We start from the raw sequence: 12,548 nt of genomic DNA, 5'->3' as shown, positions 1-12,548 counted from the left end.
TTCTATGGAAATGGAACAAAAGTTGATTTCATTACAAACATAGTCTTATTCTCCAAGGTAAATAAAAAGAGGCTCATTTGACCCAGCACGTTAAATACCTTTAAATACCACAGCCAGAATTATTTGTCAAAATCTTCTCTCTATGGAACATAAAACCTAAACACCCTACAATGTCCTAAAAAGCTCTGCATGGCATGGTCCTGCCAGCCACTCAGATAAACACCTTTCACCCTCACCACTTTGCTTACAGAGCTCCATCCTCACCAGCCTTCTGGTTGATTAGAAAGCAAGGTCTCTGACCTTTTAAGGTCTTTCCTCTAGATACTTTCTCTACTTGATAAGCTCTTTATCTAGATTTTTGCATCCAGGGCTGCTTCTCATTATTCACGTCTGTGCTTAAATATTAGCTTCTTAGAAGGTATTTCCTATCCATATGTTTAATGCTCTTTCACTCCTACTCCTCCTACCCCCTACAAATTACACTTTTTCTTTTTCTTCATTACATGGATCAGTACCTAAGGTTATATTAAATCATTTATGTAGTTTTTTTATGCATGAATTACCCAATAGAACGTAAGCTCTGTAAGAACCAGGGGACATTTCACTCTTGTTCACCCCTTTTCCTGTTGCCGAGAATGTGATTGACATTTTGCAGGACAGAATAATATTTATTGAAGGTATGACCATTTGCAAAGGGAAAAAGAAAACTCAAGAAGAAAAATTTCCCTCCCCCAATAAAACTATTTGTAATGCTTTTTCTATGTTGACATTGGTTATTGAGGAACATTATGGAAACAAAATGAATACAGAGTTTATTTAAGATGGTTTATTAGATGAAGAGGTTTAGATTAGATGCCCTCTTCCTATTCCCATGTTAGGTTTATTTATCTATGTTTTTATTTTCTCTGTATCCACACATCATCCTCTTGTTTCCAAGGACAATCTATAATTATAATCTTTTATTCTAAGACCCATAAATGTCTGAGGATTATAGTAAAAATGGGCTTTCTCTTATTTTTAAAAATTTTATAGAATTATTTCAGGACAAAGCATAAAGTATGAAGTTGTTTCATTATATTTCAATTTATTATTGAAATAAAGACTTTTTTAACATGCTAAAGACATGTTTTACTATACCATGTTATAGATGTTAAACAGTAAAAGCACAAGAACATGAAAATAAGATCCTTTTTTTTTTTTATTTTTGACTCATTTTTCTGTACGGTTTTTAAGCCACACATTTAAGAAATATAAACTGTTCACTTGGCAGATTGGAAAGGTTTCTGTTCGGTATCGGAATGCCAAGAATCTTAGCTCTCTATGCAAGGCACTATTTGGTCGGGAAGCTAAGATATAGGAAAAAAGCTTCCCTCTACTTTTCTACCGCTATGAATAATTTAGTCCAAACTGTCTTTTGTTTGAGGTCATATTGTATCTTCAGCTTGTGGACTCCACATGGAACTTGCTGTGCACTTAATAAATCTATTCAGTAAGTTTGTTTATTTAGGGACATATATTTGAAGATATCCATTGCTTAAACATCTAATATATGCTCTTTAAATCAAATTTATATTCTTGAATAAAGTAGGTAACACCTTTTGTTGCTGCCTATACTAGTAGGGAAAGTGACTATAACTGACGTATTCATTTTAGTATAGTAGAAATGTATACTCCAATTCTTGTTAGGCATGTATGTAACAACCACCAAAGACGTTTAAATTAAAGAAAGAGTCAAAGAAATCCCATAAGAATTATTGAGGGGCCTGAAAAATCTTCTCATTCCAGTCAGTGATGCATGCAGGATGTCTGTCTGCCTTTTACTGGTTCATAGTGGAATCTTTTAGCTAATGTTTCTGCCATCCTTTTAGACCTTTCAACCCTTCATCCATTCATTTCCTCAAGTTTCATGTGAATGTAAACCACCTCTTCCATAATGCATAGCTTTGGTATCATTTAACTTTAACTCTGGACTGATTTTTTTTTATTTTCCTACTTTCTCTCTTTTTTTTTTTCTTATTTTTAATGGCAAAAGACCTTCAAAAGCAGCAAGAATTCCTTGATTATTTCTAGCTATTTATTGCAGTAATCATGCAGATTTCTCTGGTCACACACTGAGAAAAACCCATAATTACAAGGATATTTATGATAGCAGCACTGCTATTTCAGGGAATTACATTATAGTTCACACTAAAAATAAAAGGGCAACACATTTTACATGCTGGTAGCCGGCTTCCCCTGATAGATGCACTTGCTTTTTCTACGGACTTAAATTTATCCTCCGCCATCTGCTCTTCAAGTACTCCAGAAAATACAATATTGCATCCTGCATTCCCTTGAAAGTAAGTTATTCTTCCTCCCTACAGATCTCCTTGTCAGATTCATAATCTTACCTGCATACAAATGCCCAATATTTGGGTAGCACTAGTAATTTTGTACTTCAGTTTAGCGAAAACTTGGGAAAGCATCCAGGCTGTCACTCCCGTGTTGCTTTGGGTGTGATTGAGATGACCAGGGCACTTTTGTTAAAAAGATTATAAAAAAGATTTTTGCTGAAGCAGCTAGATGGCTTTTTTGTTTTTTCTTTATTAATTCATTTATTCATTCTTTCAACAATGAAACTTTTTTTTTCATTAAGCAGTTTAACAAAGCATTGTACCAACCTTCCTTGTGTAGCATAAGTGGTGTGCACATTGTGTCTTCTGGAGAGTGCTGAGAGGACATCTCTACCTATAAGAATCTCCCAGTCAAGATGGTCCAAATTAAAATTTAATTCTTCAATATTTGTAAAGTATTTGACTTCTCTTGAAAACATCTTTTAAAAACCTGACAAGTGGCCATGTTAATTATTTTTATGTGATTATTTTCCTAAACCACAGGGCTTCAGAGTAACCATGAAGTCTTTGCCCTTGGAGACAAAGAGAGAAGCAGAATTTAGGCTAAAGGTTCTGAACACTTCCAGGATAAGTGTCTTAAAAGGAGACTATGGTCAATAGATATATGTTGAATGAATATGAAAGGGTGAACAGAAACCATTAAGGTAAAACTGCTTAGTTGTAAGATATTGCCCCAAGCCTGTCCTACTTCTAGGCATTTTGGCTTTGCCTTTGACTTCCAAATTCAGTTGGAGTTCTGTTTCATTTCAACACTGAACTCTGTATTTTTACAGAGAAAGAAGGTACTTTGCTTGCATTTAATACTGATAATTCATAAAGGTATGAAAACATCAGTGTATAGATGTTGATGTGGGGTCATGGAAGGAATTCCTTGTGTGTTTTCAATGAGTCCTGAAATATTCTTACAGACAAAAGCAAGCTAGAGGTTTCTGCAAAGCGTGTAGGCACTCAGAAATGGTGCAATTGGTGTGTCAGGAATTGGTGAATGGATGAGAGAGTGAAGTTGTCAGCTTCAGCAGCTTGTCCAGGGATAAGATGAAACTGATATAACTTCCTTGATTGTTCATCTGTAAAAATGGGAAGGCCAGACTTGATATCTGACCTTTTTGTGCTATGACTCTGATTGCAACTGTCTTCTTCTCTATAGGCATGGAAAATCCAATAGAATCCAGTGTTAGAAGAGGAAGGAACTCACCACTGTGGCTTTTGACCAAGGTCATCTGAGCAGATTCCAACAAGTGACCCCTGGGTGCTGTACTTACTTCCCTGCAACTACATCACAGAGAGAGAAAATTATACTTTGCCATAGAGAGGAAATTATACTTTGCCAGCAGTATTGTTTTAGTAGAGAGAAATTGAAGTATTTGACACTTAGTGTTTTCTTTTCTTTGTTTTTTTATTATAAAACAATTTGGAAAAAAAATACCTTTATTTCCGCATTATTTTATTTTGAAAGGATCTATCTAGAATCAGAATCTCAAGGTTGAATGAGACCTCAAAAGCAATCTATTCTTTTTTTAATGCATAAATCCCTTTACAACACCCACTAAAATGATTTATCAGCCCAAGCACTTTAAATGACTTGGAACTCACTGCCTCATCAGACAGCCCATTCCACTCTAGCAGCTTTTAGTGTTAGAATACTTTTTTTTCCCTTATAGTGAACTGAAATCTGTACCCCTCATTCCTCTGTAACCAAAACCCATTAGTCCTAATTTTGTTCTCTAGAAGGACACAGAAAAAAACTAAACTCCCATTTACTTGATAACCTGCCCTATGTTTTCAGCTCTCTAATATATACTTACAAGGTCTTCTTCTTTTGTAATGAATCTTGCCAAATTTTCAACCTTTTTTTTTAACTTCAGAGATATACAGGTTTTTAAGAAATGGAATGAAATTCGGAAATCAAGTCTATTTTTTTCACATACTTTTACAAAATAATAATTCAGGAGATATTAGGAAAAAAGTACACAGTAAACTTATTGATTTTTAGTTCAGTCTCCTTAGGCCTGTGATTTTTAAACTGTGGGCATCTTCCACCTGGTGATTCTTTTTGTTATATTACTTTTCCTTGAAGATTTTATCAACGAAGCCCAACTGTTTTTATCTTAGAAACATCATCATAATAAGAATTTGATTAAAAACTTGGCATGAAATGTGAGATTTCAAACACTTCCCAACTATCAGAGGGCAGCTTTGGTCTAGGTCAGTGGTTTTCAGTAAGGGATGATTTTGTCCCTCTGGAGACATTTGACAATGATGGTGGTCACAACTTGAGAGATACTACTTGCGTCTTTGTCATCTCTGTGAGGTGTTGACACCTGACATCTGAAATAACTACAAATAGCAGGGAATTGACAAGGGAGACTTTGTTTCAAATGGAGCTTCTCTTCTAACTGCATTGCATACCATCCTCACACTGGCCCTTTTTAAGAGAACATAGAAGAGAATCAGTAATGTAAGTGCCAGAGTGAGCCCCCTGGGAGTCCCACCTATGCCAGGAAATCAACCTCAGTCTGAAGATAATTGCACAATTCTGTGAGTCTTACCCTGAACTACAGTGAGTCTCTCCCAGTGAGCAGGGATTTGGATGGAAGATAATTTGGGGTGGTAGCAGGAAAGATCATTTACACTTGCACCCACCCAGGTAATCATATTTCATGTTATTCTCTAACAGAGATTTGATGGGTATTTCTAAAGTAACTCTCAATGTCATATCCTATAAGGATAAGTAATGATGATGCTTTCAGGTACCAAAATGGATTGGAAATCACAGAATAAACAGCTTGCTGTGGGTAGGCCAGTTACACTGAGCTTCCCAAATTTTTCAAAGGGAAACTAGAGAGTTATTGTCTCTGACAGAAGACATGCGGGGAAATTTAAGCTTCTTCCCAGGCTTTCAACAGTAGGTGGTTTTTACGTTGTCCTTCCCTCAAATCCATAAGGTACTATCCAGAAAACTTTAACTTTAAAACTAGTTTTAAAAAAAAACAAACAAAAAAACTAGTTTCAATTCTTTTCAAATGTCAAAAATAGATGGTGTGTGAATAAAACTGTTTTAACAAAAAGTATTAGACATGTACTGCAAAAATCTGAGAAGTAAAAAAAACTTTTAAAAGAATAACTATTCTTGCACTAAAAAAATACAAGTAACAGTATGGATAGAATAAAACTAATAGGATCAAGAACTATATAAAAACATTTAGAAAGTATTTGAGAAGGCATTTAAGCCGTATTCTTGAAATTTTGAAAGATAGCTATATACTAAGGAAATAAAAAGATATATAACTTTTGTTTATAACTGTTTGCCTTACCACTCTCAATATATTTTCATTTTGACCTTTTACCCATCACCACACTTCATCAAAACCTAAGGTAATACTGTAAAATGAAAGACCAAGAAACAATGGATATTCACCAAGCTGATCTTACTTTGCCATATTTTATCTGATTTTTCTTCCATGTTCACTTTAGTTTAAAAGCTGTAGTTTTGCACCTGAAAATGACATTGACATAAATTATAATTCATTTATAAATTATAAATATTTATAAATTACTTTATATATAATTTATAAATATTTATAAATTACTTTAAAATAATGTATTATAAATTACTTTAAAATAATGAAAAAAAGCAACTTTTGAAAATGTAATGTAAATCTGTTGCTATAGTCAATTTATTCTCATTTTAAACCTACATTACCATGGGTTTAATTTAGAGTGTTGAGAAATTAAAAATAATCTATTTGAATATATGTAATAAGTACAGCCCATAAGTAAAAATTGGACTATCTGACTATCTTCTGTTTGAAACTGTCTTATGTTAGTTTATTTCTGTGTAAATTAGAAAATAAAAAGGATGGAAACAGTTTTAGGAAATTTCTAGGACTGAGGGCATACACCTATTTTAACAGTTTAACAAGCATTTAACAACATGACAATCAGAATTCTGGATAAATTCCTTTTCAACCACTGGAAATAATTTTCTCTTGGATATATTTTGCATAGCATCCGGGTTTGGTGCTGTGTGAGGATTTGCTTTGCAGAGTTGCCAATATTCTCAGGGCATTTCAACAGACTTTTATTTCATTTTCTAAAAACAAATTTGTGTTCTCTTTAATTGCTTCTGTCCTTGACAGCCTCAGAAGACTATCTTAAGAAGTCTTAAGTATGTGTTATTTACTACTCATTTAAGTATTGAATCCTTTTTCCTTCTGGCTAATTGGCCATTAAGACCATTAGTGTTTGAATAATGTGCATAAAGCACTATAGAAATTTAGAAAACTTGTATGGGTATTTAATGTTTAATGGGCATGTTATTGATATCATGGAAATGGTTAATTACTGCAAGGCACTTGCTGTCATGAGGCATCCATTTGTCTGAGAGTCACACTTGGCTTTGGTACTTGTCCTTCCCATTCAGTCGGCTATTAACCCCAGAGGTGATATCACTCCTATCTTCTCTGGGTTCAGGATTTATATATACTATTTTCCTATCACTGAAATGTAATCTGCCCTGTAAATCACCATCAGCCTTTCAGAATTAACCAGTCTACAAAACAAATCTGTGCTGAGGATTGAAAGTTGTTTATTAGGGTCTGCTGAGTCATGTACAGTTCAATTTTGGTTGTCTTCATTGAGTACCTTCATTTGGGAGTTCATTCTATCTTCATTGAATAGAACAAGTTCATTGACCTGCGTTCTGGTTCTGTGTAACAAAATATGTTGAGAGAAAGAAAATTTCTGTTCTCATGCAGTGTGGAGCGAATTGCTATATGGTGCAAGATGAGAACACAGGCTCAGGCACAACCAAAGCTTTTAGCAAACGATTGCTTTATTACACAGCACAAAGGGTCCAGAGAGCAGGGGAAGAAATCCCACCATGGCCGGTCTCACTGGGAAGCCAGACTGCTCCGGTCAGTGTTGGTAACTAGCAGCTCCCTATGCCCCACTTGGAGTAGGGGACAAGAGAAAAATCTGTGCTGTCAGGTATTTATGTGACTCAAGGGGAGGGGGCCCTGCCAGTCAGAATTCCCGCCCTGATAAGCAGCTGGGGCTGCTAGTTACCCATTTCGGGTTTAAGGAATGGTAGATGACTTCATTAGTGCTAACATCTCCCCTGGCTGCCGGATGGAGATATATTGAAACATCTGCACACAATAGAAAAGGGAGGCAGGGGGTTAGGTGAGGGCTGAGAGATGGCCGCTAAGTGTGTCCCTGACTTCCCCAGCACACAGCCTACGAAGGACTACTTTTTTCCAAAAACTCTCAAACTGAGAAAATCTTAAAGATATTTTTAAAAAAGATGCAAAGTTGTCTTCAGATCCTATTGTTTGAATGGATGTGGTTTTAAATGAATTCTGATTTATTATAACTTCAACTGAAAACCAAAATAAATACTTCCTCAAATGCTTAATGTAGCTTCTGATATGATGCTAGTCATTATGAGGAAACTGAAATGTTTTAAGTTTAAGACATGGGGTAGCTATGAAGAAATACAGATTCTAGATCTCCAAAGGAAAAATGTAACATAAGTGATGGTAACTTCCCAGACTTTCAACAGTAGATGGCTTTTCAGTTGTCCTTCCCCAAGCACCTAAGGCACTATCCGGAAAGAAGCTCTTAACTTGAAAACTAATTTCAATACTTTTCAGTGTCAAAAATGCAAACAGTATGTGTAGCAAGAACGAAGTTAGTAGGAAGAGAAGCTATATAAAAATGTTTAGAAAGTATTTGAGGAGGAATTTAAGTCATCTTCTTGAAATTTGGAAAGGTAAGCCATTGACTATGTCTTGGAGTTGAATGATCTGAATTAGTTTTCTCAAGTGTCTTATGAGGGCTTTCAATGTATAGTTTTGTTTTTCTTCTATTTGTGGACATTTTTCTTGGATTCTAGTTTTAAACATTAGCTAGTTCCATTTTTTGTTTTTATTCTTCTCCTCCCCCTCCTTCCTCCACGTTTTCTCCTTTTCCTCCTCTTCCTTTTTCTTGTTACTTCTTTCTTTTATTCCAATGAGTTACTCGTTCTTTGCTTCTCATCTATTTTTACTGTTTTCTTTGTGACCCACTTCACTTCTTTCTTAACTGTCATTTGTATTCTCTTGTTTAATTTTCTGCCTTCCTTCTATTCCCATTGTTAAAATGTTATTTGAGCTTATTCTCCATTGGGTATATTGTAATTTAGACCTTGTGTCTGAGATAATATTGTTTCTTTTTCCTTTCCTTTCTTTTCTGAGTTCAATCAACTCTCTTTTCCTTTTTGCTTTTTTTTTTTTTTTTTTTTTTTGGTCACTTTCTGTTTTGCCTTTCAGAGTTTTGGTTAAAGGTATGTTTGTTTGGTTTGTTTTTTAACATATCAGATGCTTGTTTGGTATATTTAATGGTCTTTGGAGTGCGACTTGCCATTTTCTTCTGCCCTGGGTTTCTTTTAGGAGTGGAGGTGGGGGAGGTGGAAATTTCCCCAGGTGATACATGTGAAATTCTGTCTCCTGATTTTCTGCCAATATTTTCTATTGACTTGGGTTTTATCTCTGGTATTTTGGTGTTTCACAATATTCTTCGATTAATGGTGCACTCTCCTTTGAATATAGCTAAATCCTGGTACTATAATAGGTTTTTTTTTTTTTTTTTTTCCATTTGTTTGCTTTTTTTTTTTTTTTTTTTTTTTTTTTTTTCAAGTTTGGTATTAACTTTATTCTATTTCTGTATAACTTTAAAGTACATAAAGGTTTATTTCCACAGGCCTCAGGGAATGGGTAGAAGTCACAGGACAATCTCTCTCCCACCAAAAACACTGCATATTTTGGTGTCTGTCCTAGAGGGAAAAACTGAAATTTACATTAGCAGTGCTGTGCAAGACTCTGACATAAATGGAGATCTAAAACTAGTCTGCAGTGGAGGTTTTAGTTCTCTGTTCAGGTGCCTGGACAGAAGCTGTAAGCTGCTGAGCATGACAGGGAAAAGAAGGCAGTGAAGATGGATGACAGGCACCTAGCATGGGAGGAGAAAGGAATGCCAGATTTCTTGGATTGGTGTGTTATTTTCCTTCTCCCCACCCCCCTCTTTTCAAGTCATCTCTGTAAGAAGGTGCTAGGCAGAGATACCAGAGAAAGAAAGGGTTAAAGACTCCTTTAATTACCCTGGGTGCAGGTCACTGCTACAACAGCTGGTACAGGACAACCTACTATCTCATGGTTCAGGCAGACCCAGGATGGAATGCAAAATAAAAGGAATGCTTATAGGAAACAATTTTGCTTGGAATGCTAGATGGCCAAGCCTCAGCCTTTGGTCCAGTGCAACTTTTGTCTCGCTTATCAACAGTGAAAAATTAGTTTGGTTAGAAGAACCAACTGGAATCACTCCAGTTGCTGCTATCCTCATGCTCACTGCTAGAAAAAGATTAACCTGTGCGAAGAACAATCTGATGAGTTAACTCCTGGAGACTGTTCTATTCTTCCCAAAAGACTGTTGATAGAATAACCCTCAAAAGCTGAAAGCTAAAACCCATTAATCCTGGTCTGCATTTCCAAAAGAATAGACTGGTGGTGTGGTTGAGCTGATATGGAAAAGCTATACTTTCCTGCAGATGATCAACTGACCTGCTATCCCACCCCAAATCTTAGCCTGAGGTATATTTCAGTGAAGGCAGGTAGCTGTGCTTCTCAGAGCAGAGAAGCACTTTAAGAGCAGAAAGGTAGAGGAAATCTAGAAAAGAACCGTCTTGATAAAGATTTATCCCATGGTGTGAAGGGAGAGGGCAAAGAACCCAGTGGCACTTCACTTATCCAGCAATTTCTGTCACTGTGGTGACCAACTTTTGCCCATTCCATAGGGTCTTGAACTGCTCAGGGACTGGGAACTCGTTAAAGTCACCGCCTTCTGTAGGAATAAGGACATTCATCTCAGAAGATTTGGCACTGACTATCTCACAATCCAGGGAATTCTTGCTCAGGTAAGCATGGCAGCCATCTGTTTTGTTGATGGAAATGGTTGGCACTTTACCCATTACCTGAACTTTCACATCCCTACTATTGATTATCTCCACAATGCCCACCACGTCATCAAACACCAGACCGAGTTTCTTACAGTTATCTACTGTAATGGAGTTAATTTTGCCCTTGATTTGCAATGTTGTGTTGACACACTTGTATATGTAAGCCACCTGTTTCAGCTCCGTATCATCAATCACCAGGTTAGAAACATTCTCCTGATTTTCCACTCTCCACTTCTTGCCTTCCAGTTCAAGTAGAGCTGGCTCTTTCTTTGAGGCTGCTTTGAGGGAGGGACTGACTCCCGGTTTAGGTGCAGAAAATGGTTTGGGGCCACTGCGTACTGGACCACTCTGAGCCTTCAGGGCAGGGTTCTTGTGAGTCTTCATATCATCCGATACATGTTTCAGAGCATGTGTGATGCTTTCCCCCTGATTAATCTGGGCAAACAGTGCTGAGCGTGAAGCAGAGTCATCAGAGCATGAACTGGTGGGGACTGGGGGGGGGAGGCGGACCTGGTGGAGGAGGGGGAGGACCTGATCCAGCAGAGGGTCCAGATGGCAATCCACTCAGTTCTTTTGCCACAGGGCCTGTTTTGCTCCAGGTCAGTCCAGTTGTATGATACTCCTTAATGTAAGCCTGCAGCTCTGTCCATATACTCAAGTAGGCTTTGACCCAGTCCACATGCTTCTTATCCACATCTTTGTACTCCTTGAGGACTCGATTTGTATAAAACATGGCAGCATCATTCATTTCTTTCACATAAGGGCCAGGCGTGGGACCCATAGCCACCCAGCCCAGGGCCTGGATGCTTTCACTGACAGCTGACAGGTGATTGAACAACTTGCTGCCTCGGTTCTTCTCCCGAAAGGTTATCACTTCTTGGATCTGCTCTGAGATGGGTGCCAACAATTCAGAAAGCTTATTACCTGCCGGTTGCTGGCACTGAGAGGCTGTAGCCAAGAGAGCTTGCTCCAACTTCAGACCTGTGTGGACCATTTCCGCGTGCTTCTGTACATCTCCCCCAATCTCTTTACTGATCTTCAGGTACTCTGCTACAGGACCGGCAAGCAGCAAGTCAAATGCCTGCACATAAGGAGATGCTCCTGCTTTTGGATGCCTGTCTCCGTACGCACAGTGCATGTCAGAGACCTGGGATACTGCCTCCAGACGACCCACTACTTTCTCCAATCTTTCTACCAGATTTTGCATGTCAGCCATAATGTACCACCTCAGAGATCTGCCTCACCTCGAGACCTCCATTTGTTTGCTTTTATCATTGGAGAAAGGGTTAGTTTCCTAGGTTGCTTAACCAAATACCATGAAATGGGTTGGTTTAAACAATGGGAATTTATTCTCTCACAGTCTTGAGGCTGGGAAAATGTCCAAATCAAGGCATCATCAAGGTGATACTTTCTCCCCATAGACTGTGGCCTTCCGTGGCTGGCTATCTCTGTCAAATGGCAAGGCCCTGAAAGTATCTGCTGGTCTCTTCCTTCTCTTGCGGGTTCCATTTCAGCTTGCTGCTTCCTATGGCTTTCTCTCTGTCTGAATTTAATTTCATTCTCTTACAAAGGACTCCAGTAATAGGATTAAGAATCTCATCAAAATGTCCTATTACAATGGGTTTTCACCCACAGGAATGGATTAAATTTAAGAATATGTTTTTTTTTTTGTTTTATTTTTCTGGCATACATAAAGCTTCAAACCACCACAACCCTGATATTTCCCTCTTTACCCCTTCCTTTCACACTACCCAAGAGCAAAAGGGGTATTCTTCCTTTATGCCATTTTTGTTCACCAGATGTATGTGTTTCAGAGAGTTCTTGTTTATATTTTTCCTGTTCGTATAAATTTTGCTTATGCGTATAAATAGTGTTTCCCCTTAATATTACACAAACTTTCGAATACCCTTTCAATAGTCCATGATTTGATCTGCCTGGACACTTTTCCAGTATTTTTAGACTTAGGGAAGATTGAATCTTTCTAGTGGTCACTTCAATAGTTAATTCCATAATCTTCTGCTATTATCCATGTTTTTATCAGTCTGCCTTTGAACACCACAGAGCTCTGTAGCTGAGTGGGATTGGTGCAAGATTGTGTGCTAGGATTTAGTGATTATCAGTCATTGTTGTCTTTTCTCACAATTATTTTGGAGTTTTGATAT

The 12,548-nt window shown here is 37.4% G+C and overlaps 1 pseudogene; it reads right to left on the bottom strand.

Annotated features, from left to right (window-relative positions):
- Positions 1-9,071: 9,071 nt before the first annotated feature.
- Positions 9,072-11,632, bottom strand: LOC119512584 (annotated as a pseudogene).
- Positions 11,633-12,548: the final 916 nt, after the last annotated feature.

This window comes from Choloepus didactylus, chromosome 17 (assembly GCF_015220235.1).
Source record: "Choloepus didactylus isolate mChoDid1 chromosome 17, mChoDid1.pri, whole genome shotgun sequence".
In the NCBI taxonomy this organism is placed as follows: domain Eukaryota; kingdom Metazoa; phylum Chordata; class Mammalia; order Pilosa; family Megalonychidae; genus Choloepus; species Choloepus didactylus.
This window is presented reverse-complemented; position numbering and strand designations above follow the sequence as displayed.